The sequence below is a fragment of the Littorina saxatilis genome, linkage group LG13 (genome assembly GCF_037325665.1).
Source record: "Littorina saxatilis isolate snail1 linkage group LG13, US_GU_Lsax_2.0, whole genome shotgun sequence".
Classification (NCBI taxonomy): domain Eukaryota; kingdom Metazoa; phylum Mollusca; class Gastropoda; order Littorinimorpha; family Littorinidae; genus Littorina; species Littorina saxatilis.
This window is the reverse complement of record NC_090257.1, coordinates 26807375-26819672: the sequence shown is the minus strand read 5'-3', so window position 1 is coordinate 26819672 and position 12298 is coordinate 26807375. Positions and strand designations below refer to the sequence as shown.

At 41.6% G+C, this 12298-nt stretch overlaps 1 long non-coding RNA gene across 1 annotated transcript; it reads right to left on the bottom strand.

The window, feature by feature from the left end:
- Positions 1–219: 219 nt before the first annotated feature.
- LOC138946066 (uncharacterized) lies at positions 220–10779 on the bottom strand. Its single transcript, XR_011449187.1, has 3 exons — positions 10540–10779; positions 8455–8578; positions 220–460 (listed from the first exon to the last, which is right to left on the bottom strand). It is a non-coding gene; the product is annotated as an uncharacterized lncRNA (long non-coding RNA).
- Between the last annotated feature and the right edge of the window lie 1519 nt (positions 10780–12298).

Genomic DNA, 12298 nt, shown 5'->3' with positions numbered 1-12298 from the left:
TCTCGTAACAGAGCTGGTCTTTCTTCACACACACCTATGTCTTCCCCTTCTTCTCGGCACAAACAGCATCTTTATTGTCTACGATATTTGTCTTTATTACCCCCTGTAAATAAAGAGTGTCCTGTGTTTCGCTCCTCGTCAACTTTATCTACATCCTCTTTTAACTGATGAGACAATGCTCCTCTTCCTAACCCCCCCCCCCCCCCCCCTACCCTCCACCTCTACAACACCTCCCCTTCCCCACTCCCAAATCTCCTCTTTCAGCGGACCATGTCTTTCTTCCAAGCGAGCGCCTTTTTTTCATGTTTGGTTCACGGTTATTTTGACGCACGTTTGCTGGTACGTTGCGTTCAATCTCTGTGCTGCAGCGTCAATATCTGCCCTATCGGCCTCCACGTAGGGCACGCCCTCGCAGTATGTCATAATGGTGTAAATACACTTCAACAGGTGGGGGACCTTCCTGGAAACAGACAAATCAAAACTTGACTACAGTTTAAAAAAATATTAAAAAATAGGACATTGTATTTTAATCAAGTTGGCGTTTCAATGAAACAGATTCTGTGATTGGTCAGAATGCCCCAACTCATTAAAAATGACCGGCGATCAATTATCGATGTACATGTACACTGGTTACAAAAACCAATGATCACCTGCTGCAGGCGCATTGATACACGCTTAAAGGTCCTTGTCTACATTTTTATACCGAAATCGCCATTTGACCATTAAAATGCAGAGTCTATTATCTACAAATATCAACAATACACCCCCTTTCGATCAGGAAAGACGAAGCCAGTGTAGCCGTTTGAAAATTCATTGTAGTATTCCAGCGTAGTACTCATAGTAGGATATCCTTTTTTGGAAAATACCAAGCGCAAAACTCCTCTCAAATCCCTTGCATTTCGTGCGTTTAAAAAAAAGCGTGGACAGCGCTCCAGTGTCGAACTGTTGCTGCACTTGTTTGGGCGTGGCTATAAGCATAGTGACATGAATTTGATTGGTCAGTATTTTTAGGCAAAGCACATGTTCTCAGCAAACAGAAAACACAATATTGGAAGCGTGAGTCACGCTACCCAAAAATAAAATATTTTTTTACAGACAGAGAGCTTAGAAAGGAATTACGTAATTGGTAGACTTTATTGGATGTCGTTATTCAAATTACAAACCGCCACAGACAGAAAGCTTAGAATTTTTTTTTTTTTGCGCATGAAAAAACTAGGTGTCTAAAGCAGAGTTCCACAAAACTTTTTGGTTTGAAACGTTCACAAATGCTTTGGGTATTACCAAATGTAGGCAACTAGATGCTATAATGAATATATATATATATCGCAATAATTGATAATTTATGTCAAAAAGTGGAGATTTGTGCGCATGTTCAGGGTTATGCTCGATACAGACTAACACAGAACACCCAAACCCTAATGGGGAGCTGGGCCAATGTAAAAGCAATGTTTTGGCGTCAAAACATTTTTCAGATTGCTTCTAGATTTCTCTCAAAATTAATTAACTAGTTTAATCGATATGCCAGCTCTGAGCAATAGCAAAATGGGCGGAGCTTAGGTTTGTTCCAGCTCTGACGCAATTCGCAAAACTGACAATATAAGGCCCTTATAGATGAAATATGTACTCCTGATGATAGAATAGCATATATTTAACACTTCCTATCAGTGGATGGCATAAACGTGGTGAAATCTGCATGTTATGCGGCAAAAACGAAATGTTCCAGCTCTGAGGTAGGTTTGATCCCCCTTTCCCCGTCGCGATATAACCTTCGTGGTTGAAAACGACGTTAAACACCAAATAAATAAAGAAAGAAAGAGCCGGGGGAGTAACGAGCCGGGGGAGTAACGAGCTGATCCCGAATATATGATAAATGTTATGACCTTATGTTTTAAAATAAAGTCTTGAGACAGGGGTTCCACTGTAGCAATCACAGGCTAGAGTATGATTTAAAGGCAAAGTGGTTTAAAAAAAAGAAAAGAAGTACAGGTTACTTACATTTTTTGGTGTAAGTTAGACACGAAACCAGCACAACATAGTAGCAGAATGATAATACATGTATTTTGAAGGAATATGGAGCCTTGGAGGACAAAATAAACAACAAAAACCACTACTACCACAACATTTCCTTTTTTTTGTAATATCAAAGTTCTAAGAGAAGATTTTTTTTCTAAAAACTGAGCTTGATTTACAAAACCTGACTGGTACAAAAGCATAAAATCCAATATATGTCAGCAAACATAAAAACAACAAAAATATTAGTTTCAATTTAAAATCTAGCTGTTCTAAATTCAAAATACAGTTAAAAAGCAACTTGCTAATGTCATAGTAATAAAACAACCTCCTATTATGTTAAACTGCGAAAAAAAAGTGTGTGTGAACAGGGATTGTTACTCAGGTTGTATCCGGACAAACACAAAACACAAAATGTAACAAAATGTGTGTTATATCCCGACATTTTGCAAAATTGTGAAAATGTAGGCAAATTCAATTATTTATATGTATTACACATTATTTCAAGCCTCCATAGTTATTTTGGGGTGATTTTGAAGACGTGTTTTATTTGGACGTCGAATTAAAATCAGGTGTCCAAGTAAAGCGCTAAATTTCGCGCGGGAGTCGAGCTATCCCACCATAAACACACACACACACACACACATACACACACACACACACACACACACACACACACACACACACACACACACACACACGCACGCACATACACCACGACCCTCGTCTCGATTCCCCCCTCTATAGTTGGGTCATATCCAAGGATTCCGTGACCGTTGAGAGCAAAGGTCCGTTTCTCGATAGATTTGACTTCTGTGAAGGTTAAATAAATGTTTTAGAATGGGTGCCCTTCGCGAAAGTGTGGGCATAACTTTTGAGAGCCCCAAATTCAAAATGGCCACCAACGGCCAGTATGAAAATTAACTTTTTACTGGTTTGGCTTAGAATGCTGCACAAAACATGTTTTCTAGGATAATTTGGCATGGGGAATTCATATTTGGTATTATCTATATGATTTGGCCTATTTTTGATGTCCAAAACCAAGATGGCCGCCAATTGTCATGTCCGAACGGTCACTTTTGCAAAGTCTTGAAAGGTCCTTCCTAGTAGGCTGTAATGTCCGTTTCTCAGTTGATTTGGCTTGGGCGATTGCAGTTGTGGGCAGGTGCATGGTGCACAGTTATCAAGGTGGTCGCTAGGGCAGGTTCTACTGCATAATCTACAGTAAAAGGTCACTGCAAAAAGGTCGCACATGACTGTTCTCTTCCTCTACTCTATCGTTTTTACTTCAAAGCCATCAAACTGCAGATAAGTCTATTCTCACATTTTGTGTGTGGAAAGTTAGTGGTAATGGAAAAAGGAACAGTTTTAGAAGCTGCAATACTATGAAAAGTCATATTCAGTGTAAGTTATAGCTAAACAAAATATATTATAACATTGAAAGATATTCTTGAGCATGAGGAACTATCAGAAGCCGTCAAGGAGAAGCTGGACATTGTGCGCAATGCTCTCACTGAGACACAGGAGGCTATCCATGAAGCCCATGGTGACCTAGAGGAGGATGACAACATGAAGGACATGATCAAAAGTGTGTATGAAAAACCTGGCACAGACATGGGAGACTTTTGGATCTCATTCATGGAGATGACAGACCCTCTTGCACAAAATCTGGATGCATGCCACGCAAGAAATGGACCAGAGTATGTTTCATCAACTTACGACATGTTGAAAGGGCTCATGGCTTAGAACAATCATGACTACGGAAGGTGGCTGCTAGATTATTGGGCAATGTTGTCTTCTCTAGCAGATGAGCAAAAGACATTCTTCAATGCGCACTTTGCCCAGTCCATGACAGGACTACCTTATTCCTGCCAGCCACTTGATTTGTGGATTGAGACCACCATGAATTTGAACTCGAAGCTTAAGCAAGGCTGGCTTCAGCTTCTACAAAACGAGAAGCAGCTGTTCTCAACAATCCGAAATGTTAACAACGTGGCCAGGGTGAAAGCTGCCATTCAGCAGAACCTCAAATGCGAGCGTCGCCACAGAAAACATGTTGAGTGCCAGCCAGCAAAGATGAAAAAGGACGAACAAGCAATTCAGGACCTGCAGGGCTGCATGACAGAGTTCAACGCTCAGCCGTTTGACACCTCATCACCTGCACTGAGGTCACTGCAGTCTGGCCTGGTTGCTTCTCCAGAACTTGTTCAAGACCTTAATACTGCATTTGCAGACGGACAAGATCAAGTTGAAACCCTCCTGAATGACAGGGTATTCACCAAGACACAGCTTCTCACTGCTACCATCCACAAGAATAAAAGGCAGACATTCGCCAGCGAGCGGATTTGTGCATCAGTTGGTGCGTCTACAAAGGTGGCTCAGATGGAAAAGTCGGGACTTGCGGCCCTGGTGGACCTCGTGGATGGTTTAGGCATGATCCAACTTGAGCAAGTACTTGAGGGGAGGGTGACCTAGGAATGCTTGTCTCTGTACAACGTAGATGGATCCTTCCGCAAGACTATGAAGAGCAAAATGTTAGAGCTGTTCAACAAAGATCCAGTTGCTCAAAAACCACAGACCTACATCAGCATTGTTAAAATGGGGATGATCTGGCGGTTAGCCACTCCTACACCTGATGACCGAGGGGCTAGGAAGCGTGATGGTTCGCACTACAGCTGGAATGACTATCTGCATAAGATATGCGCGATCATCTTCTCACGCCATGCTAATGCAAGCCCCTACATCATCCTGATCAATGACAAATATGACCTTCCCTTCAGCATCACCGACGATGAACATGATCGACGGGCTGCAAAGCATGGACATATTCCAAATGTGTTCCCTAAGCCCGAAGACACTTTCCCAGGTGCTGCTGAATTCAACCAATTCATGGTCAGATCAGGAAACAAGGTCAGATTGCAGAAGCTCGTGAAGAAAAAGTTGGAAGCAGAAGTTGCTCGGGTGGGGTGTGAGGTCATATACTGTCTGGGTGAAACAGCAGTGAACCTGTCCACTGGGGTGGCAAATGGGGACTATGTCTTTAGACATCCAGAGGCTGATACAATGCTGCTCTCTGCCTATGCCAAGCTCAGGACAGGAAACTACAGGGGGACAGTTGTACTTGACAGCGAGGACACGGACGTATATGTTCAAGCAGCATATCTCTCACAACAACTTCCTGGTGATCTGCTGATTAAACGCAAAGATGCCTTTATCAACTGCAGTGACATGCTGTCCAACGAAGTCTCACAGATCATCATACCTCTCCATGTGATCACTGCTACACCCAACCCCCATTGCCCCAACAGCTCACACTTCGTGATTATTCGGATGAAAGTGGAAGTGATGATGAGAGGAGCGAGCCTGGAGATTCAACAGATACAGAAGATGTGTAGAGACCCGACTAGACACAGACCTAATCGGTGTATGCTCCATCAACTAGAGAGTAAAATGTTCATTTTCATAATGGTCGTTGGAAGCCATTTTGGATTTGGGGCTTTCGTACCTTTGTGTCTACATTTTTGCAAAAGGCATCCAGGATAAAAACATTATTTAACCTTCAAGGAAGCCAAATCAACTGAGAAACGGACATTACAGCCTACTAGGAAGGACCTTTCAAGACTTTGCAAAAGTGACCGTTCGGACATGAACATTGGCGGCCATCTTAGTTTTGGACATCACAAATAGGCCATATCATATAAATAATACCAAATATGAATTCCCCATGCCAAACTATCCAAGAAAACATGTTTTGTGCAGCATTCTAAGCCAAACCAGTAAAAAGTTAATTTTCATACTGGTCGTTGGTGGCCATTTTGAATTTGGGGCTCTCAAAAGTTATGCCCACACTTTCGCGAGGGGCACCCATTCTAAAAATGTTATTTAACCTTCACAGAAGTCAAATCCATCGAGAAACGGACCTTTGCTCTCAACGGTCACGGAATCCTTGGATATGACCCAACTAATTAACATTTAGTCAAAACTTGACTAAATGTAAAAAAGCAAAAATGTAGACGACCCACTTTAAAATAGTCTCGGTTAGCCTTGAGGGTCAAGTACAAGTACAACAAATCGCGTAAGGCGAAAATACAACATTTAGTCAAGTAGCTGTCGAACTCACAGAATGAAACGGAACGCAATGCAATTTTTCAGCAAGACCGTATACTCCTAGCATCGTCAGTCCACCGCTCATGGCAAAGGCAGTGAAATTGACAAGAAGAGCGGGGTAGTAGTTGCGCTGAGAAGGATTGCACGCTTTTCTGTACCTCTCTTCGTTTTAACTTTCTGAGCGTGTTTTTAATCCAAACATATCATATCTATATGTTTTTGGAATCAGGAACCGACAAGGAATAAGATGAAAGTGTTTTTAAATTGATTTCGACAATTTAATTTTGATAATAATTTTTATATTTTTAATTTTCAGAGTTTGTTTTTAATCCAAATATAACATATTTATATGTTTTTGGAATCAAAAAATGATGGAGAAAAAAATGAACGTAAATTTGAATCGTTTTATAAAAAAAATTTTTTTTACAATTTTCAGATATTTAATGACCAAAGTCATTAATTAATTTTTAAAGCCACCAAGCTGAAATGCAATCCCGATGTCCGGGCTTTGTCGAAGATTACTTGACCAAAATTTCAACCAATTTGGTTCAAAAATGAGAGCGTGACAGTGCCGCCTCAACTTTCACGAAAAGCCGGATATGACGTCATCAAAGACATTTATCCAAAAAAAGAAAAAAACGTTCGGGGATATCAATCCCAGCAACTCTCATGTAAAATTTCATAAAGAATCGGTCCAGTAGTTTGGTCTGAATCGCTCTACACACACGCACGCACACACAGACACACATACACCACGACCCTCGTCTCTATTCCCCCCCCCCCCCCCCCCCCTCTATGTTTTGCGAAGTGATGACGTTGATTGTTTGACATAAGGTGGCCCATGATATATTCCCGGCTATGTCAGTCAGCTTTGAGCATTGCGTTGCGTTTGGGATGAAAAGAAATTTTTTTGTGAGTTTGCTTCCACAGATCAGTCAAAAAAGAAGGGAACATGTATGTAAAAGAAAAACAAGTGGCGTAAGGCAAAATTACTACATTTAGTCAATCTGTTCAACTCAAAGAATGAAACTGACCGCACTGCATTATTTTCACGAAGATAATACAGCTTCGTCAATCCCCGGGGCAAGGAAATCGCTGACACTTTTCACGTGGAAAACGTAGTGAAATTGACAAGCCAGTATAGCGCAATAGCTTCTTTTTAATTCAAACATAACACATCTATTATGTTTTTGGAATCAGGTAATGATGCAGAATCAGGGCCGGACCAAATGAGTTGTAAGGGGGGGGGTTCCTCCTTTTTTGGGGGGGCAAATCAGCGAAGTGGCGAAGCCAACTAGGGGGGTCCGGGGGCATGCTCCCCCGGAAAATTTGTGAAAAACGGTTAAAATCTGTGCAATCTGGTGCATTCTGGGCCTTGTTTTGAGGGTTAAGAGCAGCATTGTTTTGGTGCTAAAACTAGTAAAAGTCAAAGCAAGGTACATGCTTTTTCCAGGGGTGGGGTTCCGGAACCCCTGGAACCCCCCCCCCTGGGTCCGGCCCTGAGAATAAGATGAAATTATACTTCGGTCGATTACTAAAATAGTATTATTGATTAGAGATTTTTAATGACCAAACGCATTAATTAATTTTCAAGCTACCAAGCTGAAATGCAATCCCATTATCTAGGCTTTGTCGAAGATTGCTTAAACAAAATTTCAATCAATTTAGTTGAAAAATGAGGGCGTGACAGTGCGGCTTCAACTTTTGTAAAAAGCCGGATATTATGTCATCAAAGACATTTATTGCAAAAGTGAAAAAAATATATGTCTGGGGATATTATACCCAGGAACTCTCATGTAAAGTTTCATGAAAATCAGACCAGTAGTTTTCTGGGAATTACTCTACACACACACTTAAATGCAGGTAAGTGAACTGTGAACATGTGAACAGAACAGCACCAGTTCGGTCTGTTTGCAGCCGCATGAAAGCAAGCAAAAGATCGTCGGCAGATTACATTTACAATAATTTGACAAGCTTCCATTTAAATCTTCTCGGTTGTCATCGTGAATTGACGCCCTCCCAAAGTCTTCAATGACGGCGTCAATCGACGATGACAACTTCGAAGTTTCAAATGGAAGCCTATCAATGTATAATTGCTGGAAATTCAGCAATGTTTTGTCTGTGTTATGGGTGTGGATAAGGGGGTGGTGGAGGGGGGGGGGTGGTTGGCAAATCAAATCAAATCAAATCAATTCAAATCAAACTAACTTTATTATCTCACATGAAGAAATTGCATTGATGGTACATATGACATAAAGACAGACGAAAGACTACAACATTAATATTATATTTGAATATATGTTATGTACCAATGAATAACATTGTTCTCAAACTTACAAGCACTGATCTGCCCTGCCTTGATGCTCTGCGGTGTTCTGGCCGGCAGATGCTAACCTGGCGACTGTACACATCCGAATTTCCTTTTCCATTGCAGGCTGGTTATATGGACAAGACAGCACCCCTGGGAAAGAAGAAACACGTCACTGTAAAGGCACCGTCATTCCCACGAAAGCAATGTGGCTCACCATTTGGGATTTGAACACCCATCCATGTTTGCACATACCAAAAATAAAAACCTTGACTGCTTTCTGTTAAGGGTAGGATTTTTTTTATGAATTAACTTCAAACACAAAAAGCCACTAAAGGTAATTTATCATTACCAATGTGCTCAGAGGACGGTTAATTGTTGGTTTGCGTCCAAGCGAAAACAAGAAATTCCTCCGAGGTAGGAAAAACACCCCCGTCCTTACCATTCTCACTGCCACCAACTGAGAAGGCACTGCTAACAAGTGTGGTTAAAATAAGTTGATTGAGTGGACAAAGAGACAGGCGGAGAAAAAGACAAATCAATATAACTCTTTCTGTAACACCTACTGACCGCATACAGAAAACAAAAGATCCCGAGAAAAAAAAATCCGTTTGCGCTGCGCGCTGAGAGCAGGTATTGAAATATCTCATCGACCAGATTTTGTCCGGGGTGTATCTGCCGCTTCGCCGGGTAGCAAGTAGAGCCGAATACCCGGCTTGAGTGGCGCACTGTACGCCGGCTTCGAACCATGGACCCGTCAAGCTTCGGTCCCTTCCAGACTCGTGGAATGGGAACAGCACGAACATGATTCAGGGGCCATAATGCAATTCCTGATCATATCATGTCGAGTCCCATATTAGTCGACGACGCCCTAGGTACCACATCACAAACAGAACTGTGCAATACACAGGTGTTTTCTACAGACACACTCAAACACACACACACACAGAAGCCGTATATATATATATATATCTATATCTATTGTATAAATATATAGAGGTAGATGAGAGTGTATTTTTCGCGTGGCTATAAATTGATTCGACCTTTGCACTTTTACTGTGAGGATAATTTACGGGTCCAATTTACGTTCTGGACACTGCGGTGACCTTCTAAAAATAGTAACAGAACGCCGGGAATATCCGAAGATGCCCCCCCTCATATTATAGTGCACCATACGAAGTAAGGGAGGTAAACGCTGAAAACATGGAGAAGATAAGGAAGAGTTATGCCGTAGTTGATCCCCCAAAAAAACCAAAATCCACCAATAACTCCCTAACCGTGTGTTTGACAGGTCCCAATTTTTGTAAGGACCGTCTCAGGAATGTATAGAACCTGTTCACCAAGTTTGGTGACGATCGGTCCGTTCATTCTTGAGATCTACTTGCGAACACAAACAAACACACAAACAAACAAACAAACACATCGAGTGAAACCTATACACACCCCTATACCGGGGGTGTAAAAACGATTTTATGCAGCGTTAAAGTCTGGCCGGTGTAACACGAAAGTTTTACTCCACGAAAAATTGACAAAAAGTGTGTACGAAATGTTTACTCCGAGTAAACGTTTTGTACGAGAAAAGAAAAAATTACTCCCTCCACAAAATGTTTACTCCCCAAATTCTTACTTCCAGTAAAAAAATCTCGTACGCGAAAATGGAATGCGGGCGAAGGAATAATGCCAATAAAAAATTATGTGATCTCGCGCAAACGAATGTCGCGCTACCCCTCCCTCCACCCCTTCCACCACCAGGACTAACAGGGGACAAGGGAGTAAAAGTTGCGTACACGTACCTGGCGTGGACAGTAAATTGCTCGTGTTAGGTGAGAGTAATTTATTCGTTATTTATTCGTCAGGGGAGTAACGGTGTCGTAAGAAATATTTAATCGGAACACACCTGTCGTGGGGAGTAATTTTCTCGTGTCATGAAGGAGTACTTTTTTCGTAAAGGGAGTCAAATGTTCGTACAAAATGTTTACTCCTGAGACACGAAAACAAACAAACAACCAAGCAGACAGGACAAAAAAACACCAAAACCAAAACCTACCAGACTCTTCAAGAACAAGCCAGCAAGAAAATCAAAACTTGACTAAATATAAAAAGGGTTAACTCACTCGAGAGGGTCACGGGGACAACAACCAGCAAAATCATCAAATGCTCCATCCTGATGCCAAAGATTTCGTGGACTGTGCAGAAGTTTGGCAAAATAAACTACCTCGGTCAGAAAATAATGTTCTGTGTTGTTCGCACAAGGGCTGTTGCAATTTATACACTGCGTTCGTTTCCTGAAATTAGCCAACGTGCAGCTGAGAGTTTCGTCATCATCAATAATTTTCCAACCATTCGGAGAGCAGTTAAACTCACATGTTGAAAGCGTCGAGTTCGTTGCCTTTCCAGCCAACTGCGAATAAGATGTAACAGCGGAATTCAGACGAGATTGAACAGAGCCCTTTCCGTGACCCCAATCACATGATCTCATTCAGTCAATCACTTACCTGACCTCATTGCTTCGATTTATCTGGTGCAAGAGAAAGGAACAAATTCAGAGTCAACAGCAGACAGTAAGGATATGGTGCACGGTGTAACACTGTATTTGACGTAAACTGAGTACGCAATTTCATTTGCTTTTTGCGAACCTTGACAATGCAAGTTTCAAGCGAGTTGCGCACAGCATGGCATTCTGAGAAGCTGGGCGGTGCCTTGCCATTGTGTATCCCCACCCCACCGACTGTTAAGCTTTCAGTGATTATGTTAAAACATAAGTAAGTTAAGGCTTACTTTGTTGTTAAGTTAAGCCTTACTTTGTTGATATATATATATTCGGCTTTATCATTCATTGAACATAAGAAAACATCTATTTTAACAACTTCTTATCACTTTAACAAAGTGTAGACACCAGCCTTAATGGGTATTACTACGCGTTTGTTTGTTTGTTTGCTTAACGCCCAGCCGACCACGAAGGGCCATATCAGGGCGGTGCTGCTTTGACATATAACGTGCGCCACACACAAGACAGAAGTCGCAGCACAGGCTTCATGTCTCACCCAGTCACATTATTCTGACACCGGACCAACCAGTCCTAGCACTAACCCCATAATGCCAGACGCCAGGCGGAGCAGCCACTAGATTGCCAATTTTAAAGTTTTAGGTATGACCCGGGCAGGGTTCGAACCCACGACCTCCCGATCACGGGGCGGACGCCTTACCACTAGGCCAACCGTGCCGGTATTACTACGCGTTACAAACATAACTACGTATAAAGGGCATAACCGAGCACATTGGGCTCGTAGCATGGGAGCCATCAACCATAAATTATGTAATATAGCCTTTGTAAATAAGTGCGAATAGGAGTCTGGGACAGGACGGCATGGGAGGAGGGGTTAAATATCAAGTCTGTTCGCCATTGAATAAACTGCCTGGACAGAATAAAACTACTTTAATTTAACATTTGTTTTACAAATGTGACCATGGTCTTTCAAACATACAGTAACATTAAACATTGTTATGTTAAAATAAAAAAGAGAAGAAAAAATAAGCTTTTGTGCACAAATCAGAAAATACATTGTACATTTTACCTACAGGCCAAACAGTGTCTGTGGCAAAGGACCCAGCAAGTTGCACTGATCTATATTTTTAGATCAGTGGCAAGTTGTCAAGAACAGGCGCTTGCATTTGGATGTGTCCAGTGATAGTAGGTTTGGTTGTGATCAATCAGAATAATGTGGGAATAAAAATGTATGACAGTTTGGTATGATGACATGTAATTCACATATGCTGAAATGTAATATTATACATGATATAATATTATTATGGCTGTTGCCATGACCATGAACCCCAAGAAAGGTTTAATGTTATGTAAATCAAAATACCAAA